The 16,436-nt window shown below is 37.5% G+C and overlaps 1 pseudogene; it reads right to left on the reverse strand.

The window, feature by feature from the left end:
- Positions 1-1,398: 1,398 nt before the first annotated feature.
- Positions 1,399-15,746, reverse strand: LOC113075623 (NACHT, LRR and PYD domains-containing protein 3-like; annotated as a pseudogene).
- Positions 15,747-16,436: the final 690 nt, after the last annotated feature.

Raw genomic sequence — 16,436 nt, forward strand, 5'->3', positions numbered from 1 at the left:
TTAACTCTTGTCCTTAAACACCAAGTTTCATGATTTTCCATTTGGCAGTTTCTGAACTGATTAGAAATGTAAGTTACCACTTCGATCAACTTTCCTTTCCTTAAATCATGTTTTATTCAGGATATAAGAGGAACAGTAAACTGCGGATGAAGGACTGAAACTCTTCTGTGCTAATTCTTACAGATACGTCTTTCTATACAGTATGTTGATTTTGCTAGTTTTAAGCGTGTCACTTAATCATCTTGTATTGTTCATTTATTGTTCTAAAAATATTTATGGGCCAGTTATTTGCATATAAATGTAAAATAAAATACATTTTATAAAAAATAAAATAAGACACATTTTATAAAATATTTTATTTAATACACCATTTAAGTTAAAAATGCACCACTGTTGTGTTTCCATAACCTTCAAATTGCAAATTGAAAATACATAAATGGAACCTGTCAATTGTGCTAAAAACTCCTATAGATATATCACACAAATATATGTAAAAAGTCATATATTTATTCTTCAATGTACTATAACCTCCTAGAAACAATTCATACTGTAAGTGGCTGCTCTCCAGTATAAGGGGCTTTCCCTTTCATCAAAGGGTTAGTTCACCCAAAAATGAAAATTAGCCCATAAATGACTCAACTTGAAGTCATCCTAGGTGTATATGAATTTCTAATCCAGTCAGAGTTATTTAAAAAAAAATGTTTTTAATCTTTCAAGCTGTTTGATGCAACTAAGCGGCTGTTGCACTACATCGGTTCATGAGAATCAATAAAAGTTCATAATAAAAAGCACAATCAATTAAAAAATTGGCCTCCTGAACAAAGGCCTCCTATAGCGTAATCGATGCATTTTTGTAAGAAAAATATCCATATTAAAAACGTAATAATCACATTAATCAGGTTGCAGAAAATCCTTTACGTGTTAAGGTATTCAGAACAGAGCAACAATAAAAAATCTGAAAAAGCAGCTACAGTACAGTATATAATTATAGGACAAAGTTTTACATAGCCTATATATGACATTATAATTTATGTTTTATTTTTTAATTGTAAGGAATTATATAATAAAATGCAAATTATAATTAGGCATGTTTTAGGGCTTTTCCTTATTTTTATATTTTAGATATCCATAAATTAAGGTAATGAAAGAAATGACTCGCCATCTCCTTATTGGATGTCAGAGGTACGTCAGAGAGGGCTTAGGAAGTAACTGAAGCTCCAGTAAATCACTGGTGGCTCAAACAGGAGCAGCAGGTGATGTGATAGGTTGGAGATGTCATAAGTGCCGTATATGCTGAGATTTATTGTTAACTGAACATTTATTTTGTAATGCTAATTTTAGTCCTAAAAATTGACATTAAAGGACACATTTACTTATAAGAATGTTAGAGTGATGATCTTACCACAGTATCTCGATTTTACACTGAGGATTTGCCAGTAAAGCAGCAAGAAGCCTCAAATCAAACTTTCCTAGTTTATTTCCAGACAGATCCAGTTCTCTCAGGTGTTCAGGGTTTGATCTCAGAGCTGAAATCAGAGCAGCACAACCTTCATCTGTGAAACCACAATAACCCAACCTGTAAAGAACAAGGACACACTGAGCATACTGAGTTTTTTACACTGTTAAAGAGTTGGATTCCCATGCTAAACATGGACAAAGTTTCAAAAAATTAAGTTGTACATTTGAAGGAGTATTTTTGTTCCCAAAATACTACTTCCGGTTTGTCACAAGTTTCGGAAAAGTTTTTTTCGAGTATGGGTCTATGTGACGTTAGATGGAGCGGAATTTCCTTATATGGGTCCTAAGGCACTTCTCCCGGAAGAGCGCGCTCCCGTATAGCAGAGCAATGAGAGCACAACAGACTTCACTGATCAGAGCGAGAGCGTCGCGAAATGTCACAAAAGAAGTGTGTTTTTGGTTGCCAGGGCAAGACAACCCTGCACAGATTACCAAAAGAGAAACAGCATTAAGGGACCAGTGGATGGAGTTTATTTTTACAGAGCATCAACGGAGTTGTGCAAGTGTTTGTGTTTGTTCCCTGCATTTCGAAGATGCTTGTTTTATAAACAAGGCCCAGTTTGACGATGGATTTGCGTATCGTTTATTTCTTAAGGATGATGCAATCCCAAGGAAAAAGGGTCACGATCGTGTGTTGGAACCGCAGGCGGTGAGTAAAACTGCTTCAAATATCTCTGCCTCCTTGTTAGTGCGTCCGCCTCCCATGCCAGAGACCCGGGTTCGAGCCCCGCTCGGAGCGAGTCGTTGCTGCTGCTGCTTTCGTTCAGTTTCAGCCTCTGGATCTGATTCTGGATCATAAATAAACGGCTGAATCTGACTGTTAGCCATGGTTTGTTTTGGAGGATGGGTTTTCCCTCACGGTAATGTCACAGCTTCCACATGCTCTCAACGCAAAAGCCTATTCGTGCTCGTCATTCTTTAGCTCCGCCCACACGTCACGCCTCCAGTCGGTCGTGTTTTTCCGGGAAAAATCAGTACAGACTATCTTTTTCTTATGAATATAATAAAACTAAAGACTTTTTGGATTTATGAAGGATGCAGTACTACTCTATGTGCTCAAGATTAACAGGATATTGAGTGAAAACAAGCATTTCACCCCCCCTTTAAACAGAAAGTAAAACTTAAAGCACAAATCAAAGTTTAAAGAATCATTGGACTGAGATCTAAAATGCCACAGACCACAGATCTTGAGAGATTTTGAAACAAGTCACTGAAAGGAGAGAATAAAGCAAACTAGACACTTGAATTTCCTTTAGTTATTTGAACATCGCATATTTGAACATTTTTCCTGATGGTTCAATCGAAGATAGAAAATCTCCACCATTCTTAATCTCATTAAAAATCTTGTTGAATTATTGACACACTGTTTTCCTAATGAATGTTGTTCAGTTGCTTTGACACAATGTATTTTGTTTAATGCACTATATAAATAAAGGTGACTTGACTTGAATCAATGAAAATCAGAAAATAATGATCAGAAAAGTGAACCTCCTTAGTAGACTGACTTTTCTACTATATCTCTCTTCATGTGACTCACAGCTGACGAGTCAGAGGACTCTTTCTCAGGTGAGTCAGCACTTACAGTAGTTGTTTCTCATATCTGACATTCATTCTCTATGTTGCTGATATTTTGAAAATCATTTCCTCTACACCAAAATATTTCCACTTTTCTCTTTTTTTATTTTCAGTATTTCAAAGTCTAATTTCTTAAAACTCATTATTGTTATACTGCACTGAAAAACAGCATTCACTATTTTTATCTTTAAGAACACAACTGCACTGTTCTCACTTCTGATTGTGTTGAGCTTGAGTCCATTTAAAGTCAAGAGATTGAAATGCTGATTGTGAATACTACTTGCATTACAAAACAGTATGTTATAACATTCTCTGTATATGATTATATATTTCTAAAAATATTCAGATGCTGCCTTATTGAGATCTTTCTTGTCGCTATGCCAGAAGTCCTGCCCAATACCTGCTTCTAATAAACCAAACCATATTGATCCTGCTGATGAGTAAAGGTGTCAGTGAAGGTTCAGGAAGGGGGTCATGGTTTTGAGAGTTGAAACAAAGTGAGCTGCACATGGTTGCTGTGCAGCCCATCTGATCAATGTGATATTACCACATCCAATTCAATTGTAGGCCTATTACATACTCATTTAACATTTTATTCCCAATAATTAATAGACTTTAGACATCGTATTTCCATTTTTTTAATATCCTTAAATTTTCTTCACAATGAATGCGTCTCTAAACTAATATGTGATGTAAAAAAGAAAAATGGAATAGGGAAAAGGCAGATTCTCATCCAATCAGCGGCAAGGTTTGCTATTGTGCTCATGATTTACTACTTTTCTGCTTTTGGATTTCTGATTTGCTTTGCACTTCACATATACTTCATATTGTGTTACTGTGTGATCTTACCACAGTTTTTCGAGTTACAGCAGTAATTCACCAGTACAGTCGAAAGACACTTCAAGCTGGAATCTCTTAGTTTATTCCCAGACAGATCCAGTTGTCTCAGATGTTCAGGGTTTGATCTTAAAGCTGAAGCCAGAGCAGCACAACCTTCATCTGTGATGCAACATTCAACCAACCTGTAAAGAACAATGATGCACTCTTCATTCTCTCAGATCAGATTAGTTCAGCACTAATTCCATTATTTAAGAGAAGGTCTAAACTTAAAATCAGTGTTTGTGAAACATTGGACTGACATCTACACACACTCAGTGAAATGCAGTGAAACTGAATCATGTGCGATTACCTACATCTGTCCTTCTTCATGTCAAGTCCCAGGTTTTACCCAGGTGATGCGTTGCTCTTGTTTGAGCCTTGTAAAGTGGTGCTCAAAGTTAATTTAATTTCAACATCTTGTCATTCATTCATGAATGAACTGTTTAATTACTCACTCATAAAAACAATGTAACTGCACTGACTGACACCATGTCACCTTGATGCTTGCAATTATGTATTTTAAGCTCTTTAATAAGACAAAGTATCTTAATACTGTATGGATAGTGTTATTAAGACCTGATAAAATGTCCATTGTAAAATGAATACTTGATCTTATTAGTTTTTAGTCTTTTGACATTTATTTCCCATTAAATACCCATTAAACACTGTATTTGCATTTTTATAAATATTTTCTACATTTTTATTTTAAAAGAAATGCCTCTCTGAGCTAATATGCAAAGGAAAAAGTGAGAAGAAGGGGTTCAGGAAAAGACAGATTCGTACTCAGATTGTTTCACTGGATGTACACAGATAATATGTTTGAATGTTTTGCTATTGAAAAGAAAAACTGTTTTAATGTGTAGATAGAAGTCCATTGTGTATAAGAAACAAAGCTGGTCACAATTTTTTGACTTTCATTATATCTTAATTGTAAGATGTCTTACCCAATCAGTGGCAAGTATTCCATTTGCCAACAATTCCTTTTCAGGTAGGAGTAATTTTGTTTTTGCCATAGCGCCTATGATTTACTGCTTTTTGTTCTTACATTGTGTTATATAGTATATGATCTTACCACAGCTTTTCCACTTTACAATGAGGATTCGCCAACACAGCAGAGATCAGCTTCATGCTTGAATCTACTAGTTTATTCCCAGACAGATCCAGTTGTCTCAGGTGTTCAGGGTTTGATCTCAGAGCTGAAGCCAAAGCAGCACAATCTTCATCTGTGAGAGCACACTCATTCAACCTGTAGAGAACAATGACACAGTCTTCTTTCAGATCAGATCAGATTTGTTAAATACATTATAAAAGGGGTCATATGACGTTGCTAAAAAGATTAACATTATTTTGTTTATTTGGTGTAATTGTCACACGTGTACTACAGCAAGTAGCGAAGAACGAGGAGACAAAGCGTACACTCAAACATTTATCTTTTTTTAAACCAAAAATCCTGAAAAAGTGAAATGTATGCTGCTTGGCCAGCTATCCAGTGCATTGTGATTGGCAGAATGCCTCAAGCGCATGACGGAAATGTTACACCCCTTAACATACTGTTACATATCGCGCTGCATAAACATAAAACCATGTCTGCATTTGTGATCGGAGAAACAACAAACAACAAGCACTTCTCTACACTGCTCTAAACTCAAGAAGCACCAGACTGAAGCTTACGGCGTCTCCACAACATGGCGCCAGCAGTAACAGCGAGAATAAAAAATCCATCTTCTTTCTTTGTGTGAACATTTGGGTGGCTTTATACAAATCTTCCCACATCGTGACGTAGACATGTGGGGGCATGTTAGAATGAGCCGTTATAGCCAGGCGTGGATGACTTAACTTTTATAAAGATTTTCTCTTTGGATATTAAACTTTAGTTTTTGCAACTTTACAGATCTTCTTTATGCACCAAAAGCTTGTAACACTCCTCATAGAAAGGAAAATGTTCAATCGCATCATAAGAGCCCTTTAAATAGAGTGTACAAACTTAAAGCACAAATCAATGTTTTAAGAATCATTGAACTGAGGTCTAAAATCTCACAGAGCACAAAACACGATCATAAAACTTTTACACTACCAGTCAAAAGTTTTTCAACAGTAAGCTTTTTAATGTTTTTAAAGAATTCTCTTCTGCTCACTAAGCCTGCATTAATTTAATCCAAAGTACAGCAAAAGGAGTAATATTGTGAAATATTTGTACTATTTAAAATAACTGCTTTCTATTTAAATATATTTTAAAATGTAATTTATTTCCTGTGAACAAAGGAATTTTCAGCATCATTACTCTAGTCTTCAGTGTCATATGATCCATCAGAAATAATTTGCTCATTCATAAATCATTTTAATAAACTGATTTTCTGTTCAAGAAACATTATTATGATTATTATCAATATTTAAAAGTTGAATACTTTAAGAATTTATAGAAATGTATACTTCTATTTAGCAAGTATGCATTAAATTGATCAAAACTGATGATAAAGACTTTTATAATGTTACAAAACAATTATATTTCAGATAAATGGAGCTACATTTTCTATTCGTCAACGAAACCTAAAAAAAAAATATACTCAGCTGTTTTCAACATAATAATGTTTTTGAGCAGCAAATCCGAATATTAGAATGATTTCTGAAGGATCATGTTACTGGAGTAATGATGCAAAAAAAAATTGTCATTGCTTTGAAATCACAGGAATAAAGTGTTGGAGAAGAGTGTGATTTTGCACCGTTAAAACAATATTTTAAAAAGAGTCACTGCTGAAAGATAAATGTGATTAAAAATGAGAATTAATCTAGTACATTCTTCTGACTGTGTTGAACTCGAGCCTGTTTAAGATCAAGAGACTGAAATGTTGATTGTTTGTGAAAGTTTATTACATTATCTGCTTTTCCACAGTCGGGCTAGTGCTAGCCTGTTTTTTTATACGTGCCAGACAGGGCTCACATGGCGTCACTTCCTGTTTGTTGCTGCCATGTTTTTTAGTTTGAGCTACGTCAAGTTACTTCTTTATCTTCTATTTTTTATCTTAAAATAATTTTTACACACCATCATTTTAATTTCTATAAGGTGTGGATATATCCCACAATGCATTTATTGAATGAGCACTGTCCGAACTGATTGCACTATATTTTCACTGTTTTATTTATTTATTTTTTATGTAAAATCATTTTCTAACTGTTTTTAAAAGTTTTAATCATTTTAAAAGTTTTAAAATTGCTTGTTTTATTTTTGTTATTATTTTTCTTCATGATTATTTTACTTTCTTTTATGTAAAGCACTTTGAATTACCATTGTGTACGAAATGTGCTATATAAATAAACTTGCCTTGCCTTGCCTATAATATTCTACAACAAACACAAAGCGCTTTATCAATAGTTTTATTTTGATTTCCAGAGTCCACTATTAGCTTATAGTCCATTAGCATCGCCAGCATGGTTGCCGCTAATCTCGCAAACATTGCTAATGCTCTATTAAAACACATTACCATTGTTTTACTCACTGTTACTTAATTTGACCAGCAGATGTGTGTCTATATTTGAATGCAGGTGAAATATTTAAAATTCATGACATAGTCCAAAAGATTTACACACCATCCTTTTATTGTGGAAACATTTGCATGCCCCTAAACATGATGTGGAATAAAACGAAACCTGATTGTCTGCTTTATGTCAATCACATGGCCTTTTGAGTGTTCTTTGACCATTAAAGCATCCAAGGTTCCCATACCTTCTGCTGTCAGTCTGAATTTACAGCTCAATGAGCTGAACTCACAGCAGCAGAATTAGGCTGAACACTTAAAAATATTTTACATTGTGTTCCATGTCTGAGAGTCTTGATCTTACCACAGTATCTCCAGTTTACACAAAGGATTCTGTATTACAACAGACAGTGGCATGACTCCTGAATCTCTTAGTTTATTCCCAGTCAGATCCAATTGTCTCAGGTGTTCAGGGTTAGATCTCAGAGCTGAAGCCAGAGCAGCACAACCTTCACCTGTTATACCACACTTACTCAACCTGTAGAGAACAAATGACACACTCTTCACTCTCTCGGATCAGATCAGTTTAACAGTAAATCCATTATTTAAAAGAAAGTATAAACCGAAATAAGCACAAATCCATGTTTGATAAATCATTGGACTGAGATCTAAAATGCCATGGAGCACAAAACATCATCATAAAAAAATCTATATTATTAGTTTCTGTGTCTGAGACGGAAGTAGAGCTTTGCACTCACTGGCACATACACACACACACACATTTGTTTCTGTGAATTCTGGGGACTTTCCATAGACTTTGATTACTTTTAAACTTTTCTGATAAACCAATATTTTTTATCCCTTAACCAAACCTTAAACCTACCTCTTACAAAAAACCTGTTTGCATTGTTACAATTTCAGATAAATGTGAAGGGAACTAGATGCGTCGATGACGTCATTGCTTTGGGAACACTTCCGGTGTGATGAATGTCTGAAGCCCTTTTACAATCACACCAATTAATCGGCCAATAGCACTTAGCACCGCCCCGAACATACGTACGTATGATCATGAATGTGTGCTGCACACTATTTAATCCGATTTTACACTATGACGAAGGAAGCGCTATCAAAGCTACGGAACAGCCAGCATCGCAGCATCTCGTTTCCTATTCAGGGAACCAAGGTTATATATGTAACCGAAATGTTCCCTTTCTTAGGTTCACTTCAAATCTGCAATGACGTCATCACTTTGGGAATGATATACCATAATGCCAGACGTACCTAAGATAGCTGGGACCAAGGAAAGAGTCTGCTCAAGCGGAAGAGACCCGGAAGCCAAGAGCCAGCCTCACATTCAGACAAGTAGAACTTGATGAAAGTGCTAGTAGAGGACTAACCTGCCACAGCACAGACATTTCCCATCAAAAACTATTTAAAGAGAGCATGAGAAGAAGCCATTGCTTTCATAAAACAAGCATGCACCTTAGAGGCGAAGTCACACCATGTGCCTCATAGGCTAAAGATATAGTACTATCTTACCCCGCATAGCAAGGGAGAAAACCTCCAACCACTTGCTGAAAGCAAACAGTGTCGAAGCAGCCTTAGGATATACTAGTCCTAGGAAGCAGTAAGACTTAACCAATCTTGGGGAACAGTCCATACAAGAGGAGCTGACAGAGCCTACAGATCCTCATACATCTAATAGAGAATAGACAATTTCAAAGTTATCTGAAAGACTTAAACAGCTCAAATGGATGGGCTGCCAGGCCTTTCAACCAAAATAAGTCCAAAAAAGGATCTGTGCTCGGTGGAAAGGCCTAAGCTGTCTCGTCCCTGTATAAATGGGAAACCAAAGGGTGACTGTGGCGAGTGGGGCGGGGCCGAGAGGCGTGGGAACGAGGAGTGAGGCCAGGTGTAGTGATTGGAGATGAGCTACACCTGCGCCCCACCGCCGGTCTTGAGTCCCACGTAGGAGATGTAAGGATATAAAACTGGAGCGACGACCGTGAAGGACGAGAGAGGACCAGGCCTGGGATATTATTTTATGTTTGCTTTTTATTTATGCACACCAGTTGTCCGTGAGGGGCTGGTGCGCCGTTTTGTATTTACTTTTGAATATTAAAATGAGTTTTGATTGTGCGCCGGTTCCCGCCTCCTTCTTCCCGATGAATATGGAGATTTGTATATTGTTACAGTGACATCCCTCTAAAACACTTCTATGGGTAATGCTCAGCAGATATGGCAGCCACATAAACCTGTGGCAGGTCCCTACAGGGTAATGGACTGGGTCCAGATTGGGTCCACTTAAGGGCATACAGCGCCATGTATGAGTGGGCCAAAACGGTACCACCAGAAACAGATGTTCACTCTGAACAAGCTTACTCTGAACAGAATAGTTTGGAGCAAACAGGTCAATGGGAAAGCATAAGACTGGTCCTAACCATTCTTGGCTAGAGCGTCCACACCCAGAGGTGACGGAGGAGACAAGGAAACCAGAGCAGGCAATGCGAATGCTCGAAGCAAACAATCCACTTCCGCTCAGCCGAACCTCTGCCTTATGAGACTCACCCACCAGAGAGGTTGAATCTCCATTCTCCAGCCTTCAAACTCGGCCTCAAGAGTAAGTCCACTCCTGAGGTTACCCGGGACACGAATGGCTCATATCGAAGGGAACCTAGTCTATGTCCAAAGAAGAACATGTCTCACCAACCTGACAGGGGGCGAGAGCGTAATCCTCTCTGACCAATGTATGAGACCACAGCCATGTTGTCAGTCCTTGACCTAATGTGACAGCCACTCAATTTGCATTCAAGGCCAGTTCAATGGAATAATAAAGTATTGCCAAGCTTTATTCAAAAAACAAACCTGAGGAACTTGCTGTGTCTCTTGGATATCTCGATGCAGAAGTACGCATTCTTAGACTGATGGTCACAAACCAAACTCTGGTTCAGATAGAGACAGGATGAACATCTGTGTCAGCTTCTTGACATTGCTTATTCCAAGCACAAGGTTAGGTGACGCAAATCCAGTCAACCCAAATAAGCTGGATGGTGTAACCATACGACAGCCTAATCCTCCTTCGTTCACAAAGTAGCTCAGCTCAGTGCAACTCAGTTGGGATAAGAAGAATAATGATTAGGCCAGTTATTCAAAGAGTGTTGGTAGCCTGAAGTGCCAAAAACCATGTTGCATGACAAATGTGTGTTGCAAAACTCCACAGATCTAGCTCATAGCACAGAGTCAACTATATGTTCCAGCTCAAACATCAGTGGAGCTGAAGAATTATTTTTAGCTGGACAGTCTAGTGTTGGTAGCATGAAGTGCCAAAAACCAAAGAGCACTGCAAATGTCAGCTGTGGAGTCCGTGATAAAAACAGTCACATGAACTAGAGTTGGAAGCGTAAGTGCCAAATCAATGTACCTGCATTAATTAATGCAGTGCAGGAGTAGAGACAAGAAAAACCCTGCTCACTATGCAGCCCGAGTCGCTATGGCATTAGTTTTTTTTTCTATAGGAATTTACTCAGATGTGAGCTCGTCCACTGATTTGTTCCAGCTCAAGCATCAGCGAAGCTGAAAGTAAAATTAATAGCCAGGTAGACTAATGCTTAGTAGCATGAAGCACCAAGACCATAATGTATGACAAACATCAGCTGCAGAACTCTTAGAGTCTGCACCTAGAAGCAGTACACGAAATAAGAGCTGGAAGTGTAAGCACCAATTTAACGCACGTGCCTGCATCAGTGCAGCGCAGAAGTAGAAAGAGAGATAGGAAAACACATCTGCTTAACTATCCAAAATGAGCCATTAAAACATTAAATGTTACACCAGCTTGCCACTTAATGTTTCAGCTAAATACAGAAGCAGAGCTGAAAGAAATATTATATTACTCCGGCAGACCAATGCTCAGGAGCATGAAGCGCCAAGACCATGGTGCACAACAATATATCTGCTGCAGGGACTCCTCAGAGTCTGTGTCTAAAAACAGTACACGAACAAGACTTGGAAGTGTAAGTGCCAAATCAAATGAACGTGTCTGCATCAGTGCAGCGCAGCAGATAACAGAGAGAGTGGAAAACCCACCAGCTCACTTTTATAGCTTGCTATAAGAATACTCTGAAACACGTGAGCTCTTCCATTTGTTTCAGCTAGATGCAGCAGCAGAGCTGAAGGAAGTATTCAGGCAACTATTATAGGTAGCACAAAGCGCCAAAATAATAGTGCACAACAACATCTGTGCAGGACTCCTCAGAGTCTGCATCTAAAAACAGTACACGAACAAGAGTTGGAAGCATAAGCGCCAAATCAAATGAACTTGTCTGCATTAGTACAGCACAGCACTTAACAGAGAGAGAGGAAAACCCGCCAGCTCACTGTTATAGCTTGCTATAAGAATGCAATTCCAAAATTTGCGTACTGAGAAACGCTTGCAGACCTACATCACCAGACTATTTGCCTAATCTTCTCAGTACTTTACACCACAGAGGAAATGCAGAAATCAACAGGTCTGGTGGGGGGAAACACAGCTATAAATGATCTTACCGCAGTATCGCCAGTTTACAGTCAGGATTCAGTATTACACCAGACAGCAGCATGACTCCTGAATCTCCTAGTTTATTCCCAGACAGATCCAGTTCTCTCAGGTGTTCAGGGTTTGCTATCAGAACTGAAGTCAGAGCAGCACAGCCTTCACCTGTGAGACCACAATCATTCAACCTGTATAGAACAATGACACACTCTTCACTTACTCAAAACAGATCAGTTTCCATTATTTAAGAAAAGTACAAACATAAAGAACAAAATCATGTTTAATCAATCATTGGATTTATGTCTAAAATGTCACAAAGCATAACATCTCAAAAAATGTATAACATTTCTTTGTTGCACAATGAAGTGTAATGATCCCTGCCTGTGTTCAACTCTTATTTTGAAGTATTTTTCTGTTTCCTATTGGCTATCTTGTGTTTGTATTCTCCCATTTATCACCTGGATGTAATTTTGGTTTGTTTTAATAAAGAGGTCATTGCATTGTTCTGGACAGCCTCATAACAGTCAGTTGTTGTTGTGGTTGTTTTAAACAAACTACAATTAAATATATTATAACTCCTCATTTATTTGTATTTTTAACAACTTATAAACTTGGGCTTTTTATTCATAGGCAACTTCTTCTTACAGTGTTACTGATTATAAAACACTTCATAATACTGACCACATTTTCTTAATGTTTAAACTGTGAAGTGATTGTTCTCAGTGATACTTACTTAACTGATCTGGATTCTTTAATCACAGGCAGCAGCTTATGAAAAACTTTCAGTTTTTTGTTTCCACTAGCAAATGTATTAATATCAAACTCATCCAGCTTATTTTCTGATGTCAACAACACAAAAACTACAGCTGACCACTGAGACGAAGAGAGTTTGCGTTCCTTTATTTTTCCAGAGTTCAGATACTGTTGTATTTCCTCCACTAGTGAATGATCACCCAGTTCATTCAGACAGTGGAACAGATTTATGGACTTTTCTGGACAGTCAATAGTCCTGATCTTCTTCTTGATGTACTCAATTGTTTCCTCTTTGCTGTCAGAGCTGCTTCTTGTCTGTTTCATTAGTCTTTGTATGAGAATCTGATGAGACTCCACTGACAGACCTAGAAGGAACCGCAGGAAAATATCTAAATACCCATTTTTACTCTGCAGAGCCTCATTCACTGCACTCTGATGCAACTCAGATAATGAAACATTTTTTGAGGAATTGTGTTGAAACCAGTCCTTAACTTTAGATCGCAAACTCTGTTTGGTGATTAGGTCAAACAAATTAATGTTGTGGTTTGTATAGGAGAGGTGCACATATAGAGCCGCTAGATGTTCCTGAACACTCAGATGAACAAAGCAGAAGATTTTCCCCTGATACAAGCCAAACTCCTCTCTGAAGATCTGAGTGCACAATCCTGAGTAAACTGATGCTTCTGTCACATCAATGCCACACTCTCTCAGGTCTTCCTCATAGAAGATCAGGTTGCCTTTCACAAGCTGCTGAAAAGCCACTTTACCCAGTTTGAGGATCATGTCTTCATCTGTCACGTTCTTCTCATAGTCCTTCTCATGTTTGATGTTGGTCTGAAGGATCAGGAAGTGTGTGTACATCTGAGTGAGAGTCTTGGGAATATCTCCACTCTCTGCTTGACTCAACATCTTCTCCAGAACAGCGGCTGAGATCCAGCAGAAGACTGGGATGTGACACATGATGAAGAGACTCCTTGAAGACTTCAGGTGTGAGATGATCCTATCGGCCAGACTCTGATCTCTGATTCTCTTCCTGAAGTATTCCTCCTTCTGTGGCTCATTGAAGCCTCGTACCTCTGTCACTCGATGGACACACTCAGAGGGGATGAGATCAGCTGCTGCTGGTCTGGAGGTGATCCAGATGAGAGCAGAGGGAAGCAGATTCCCCACAATGAGGTTCTTCAGCAGCACGTCCACTGATGCTGATCCACTTACATCACACAACCTCACATCGCTCTGAAAATCCAGAGACAGACGACACTCGTCCAGACCATCAAAGATGAACAACACTTTATTTTTGATACTGGAAATTTTAATTTCTTTTGTTTCTGGGAAAAATGTATGAAGAAGGTCTGAAAGACTGAGTGTTCTCTCCTTCATCAGATTGAGTTCTCTGAAAGGAAGTGGAAATATGAGCTGGACGTCCTGATTCTCTTGTCCTTCAGCCCAGTCCAGGATGAACTTCTGCACAGAGACTGTTTTTCCAATGCCAGCGACTCCTTTTGTCAGCACTCTTCTGATGGGTTTGTCTTCTCCAGGTAAAGGTCTGAAGATGTCACTGCATTTGATCGCTGTGTCCTCTGTTGCTGTTCTCCTGGATTGTGTCTCAATCTGTCTCACCTCGTGTTCATTACTGATCTCTCCACTCTCACTCTCTGTGATGTACAGCTCTGTGTAGATCTCATTCAGGAGTGTTGGGTTTCCCTGCTTCGCTGTTCCCTCACACAGACGCTCAAACTTCTTCATCAGAATTGATTTTAACATGTTGAGGACTTCATGGCTATAAAATTTAAATGCCACATTATTGTATAAGTTGCTAAGCAAAATGTATTTTTGTATTCCGTATTATAATCAAATCATATGTTATACAGAAATGTTAGACCTGAGAACAGACTGTGTATCTCTACTTGTAAAGTATATTTGATGACCCACAGATTGATCACTCTTAATAGACATACAGCTGGGCTCTGATTCTGAACTCTTCTGATCAACTGAACTATAACAGAGACAGATTAAAGTTAATAATTTGAATTAATATCTTCCAAAAATTAAATATTCATCATTAAAAAACTTTAAAGAGCACTTCATGATAACTTAAATTACACTATACAAAATATGTAAATGGAAGTAAACTGACTGCTTTCACAGATGTGTGTGAGCAACATGTTCAAATATAAGATAAAGGTTAAAAATAACTATACACAATTTAGCCTACAACATATACCACGTTTACTGATATCGTTCTGATAATAAAAAGACCATGTATATATATATATATATATATATATATATATATATATATATATATATATATATATATATATATATATATACCTGAGATCAGTCTGAGTGCTTTCACTCTTAAAATCTATAACATTATCTATAGACCATTCACTCTTCATAGACACACAGCTGGGCTCTGCCTCTGATCTTTTCTGATTGAATGAACTATAACAGAAAGAGATTAAAGTCAATGATTTGAATTACTGTATTTATTTATTTATTACACTGTTCACACAGACAAAAAAAGATGTATGTATATAGGCTAGTGTAACACTGTATTTGTTAAAATATCAGATAAGGATTCATTATAAAAATTGTACAACAATAATTTCTCATCTTGTAGAACATTTTACTGAATGTTGATACCATTCTGAGAAAATAAAATGCAATACTATGATCATATTTATAATGTTTTACCTGATAGCAGAGCGTGTATTTCTACTCTTAAAATCTATTAAATGATCTATAGACCAGGCACTCCTCAAAGACACACAGCTGGGGTCTGCTTCTGATCGCTTCTGATGAACTGAACTATGAGAGAAAAGGTAATCCTTTATGATGATAATTTTATTATAAGTTGTTTAAACCATTCATCAAACATCTTCCCATCTTCAATTATTTCATATAGTGTTTATTCAGAGTACCTGCATCCTGGAAATAAATCTTCATCGCTGGATCTTTCTGTGTCTTCCATAATGGATCTGAACAGTTGAAACAGTATCTGATCTCACTGACTCTGGATGGAAATGACAAACAAACACAATAACTAATTCATATGAACAGATCCTGACAATCGGAGAAACTGTCACGTCTCAAGATCCAGTTTTTCTTGTTTACAGAAGTCATCTGTGACTGTGACATGCCTCGAGTCTCTACTTATCTTGATTCATTTTTAACTAATCGACTTGCTCTACGTTTTTTTTCTATAAGCAGCGACATGTAAATTCACTGCGTCACTTTTATAAAGGTTTCTATTAAAAATATATTATTAGTAGTTTTATGGAAATAATATGACACTTTAAAGAGCGAAACATCAAGATGAGCTACTTTTACTTTTGATTTCTTATACGGGCGGCGATGACGTCAAGACTGTGGCCGCATTTCAGGCACATGCACACAGCTAAAAAAAATAACAATAAAAAAAAACATTCACACAGCTAAAAAACAAAACAAAAGTTATGTTTAATAACGTCTACTCCTACCACAACGCTAAACCCACCCTTACAGATACATTAAATGTTGTTGTTCATGTCAACGTTGTTGATGTGCGCATGCGCAGTAAACCTGGTAGGAAAATCTGACGGGTAGGATACAATGTCAGGACACCTGGCTCACAGTCCTGACACAAGCTCTACTGCTCATCCAGACCGGTATTCTTCAGTAAGCTATGTTTCTTCAGTAAGCTATATCTGCCATTTCATACAGTC

Source organism: Carassius auratus, unplaced genomic scaffold, assembly GCF_003368295.1.
Source record: "Carassius auratus strain Wakin unplaced genomic scaffold, ASM336829v1 scaf_tig00017317, whole genome shotgun sequence".
In the NCBI taxonomy this organism is placed as follows: Eukaryota; Metazoa; Chordata; class Actinopteri; order Cypriniformes; family Cyprinidae; genus Carassius; species Carassius auratus.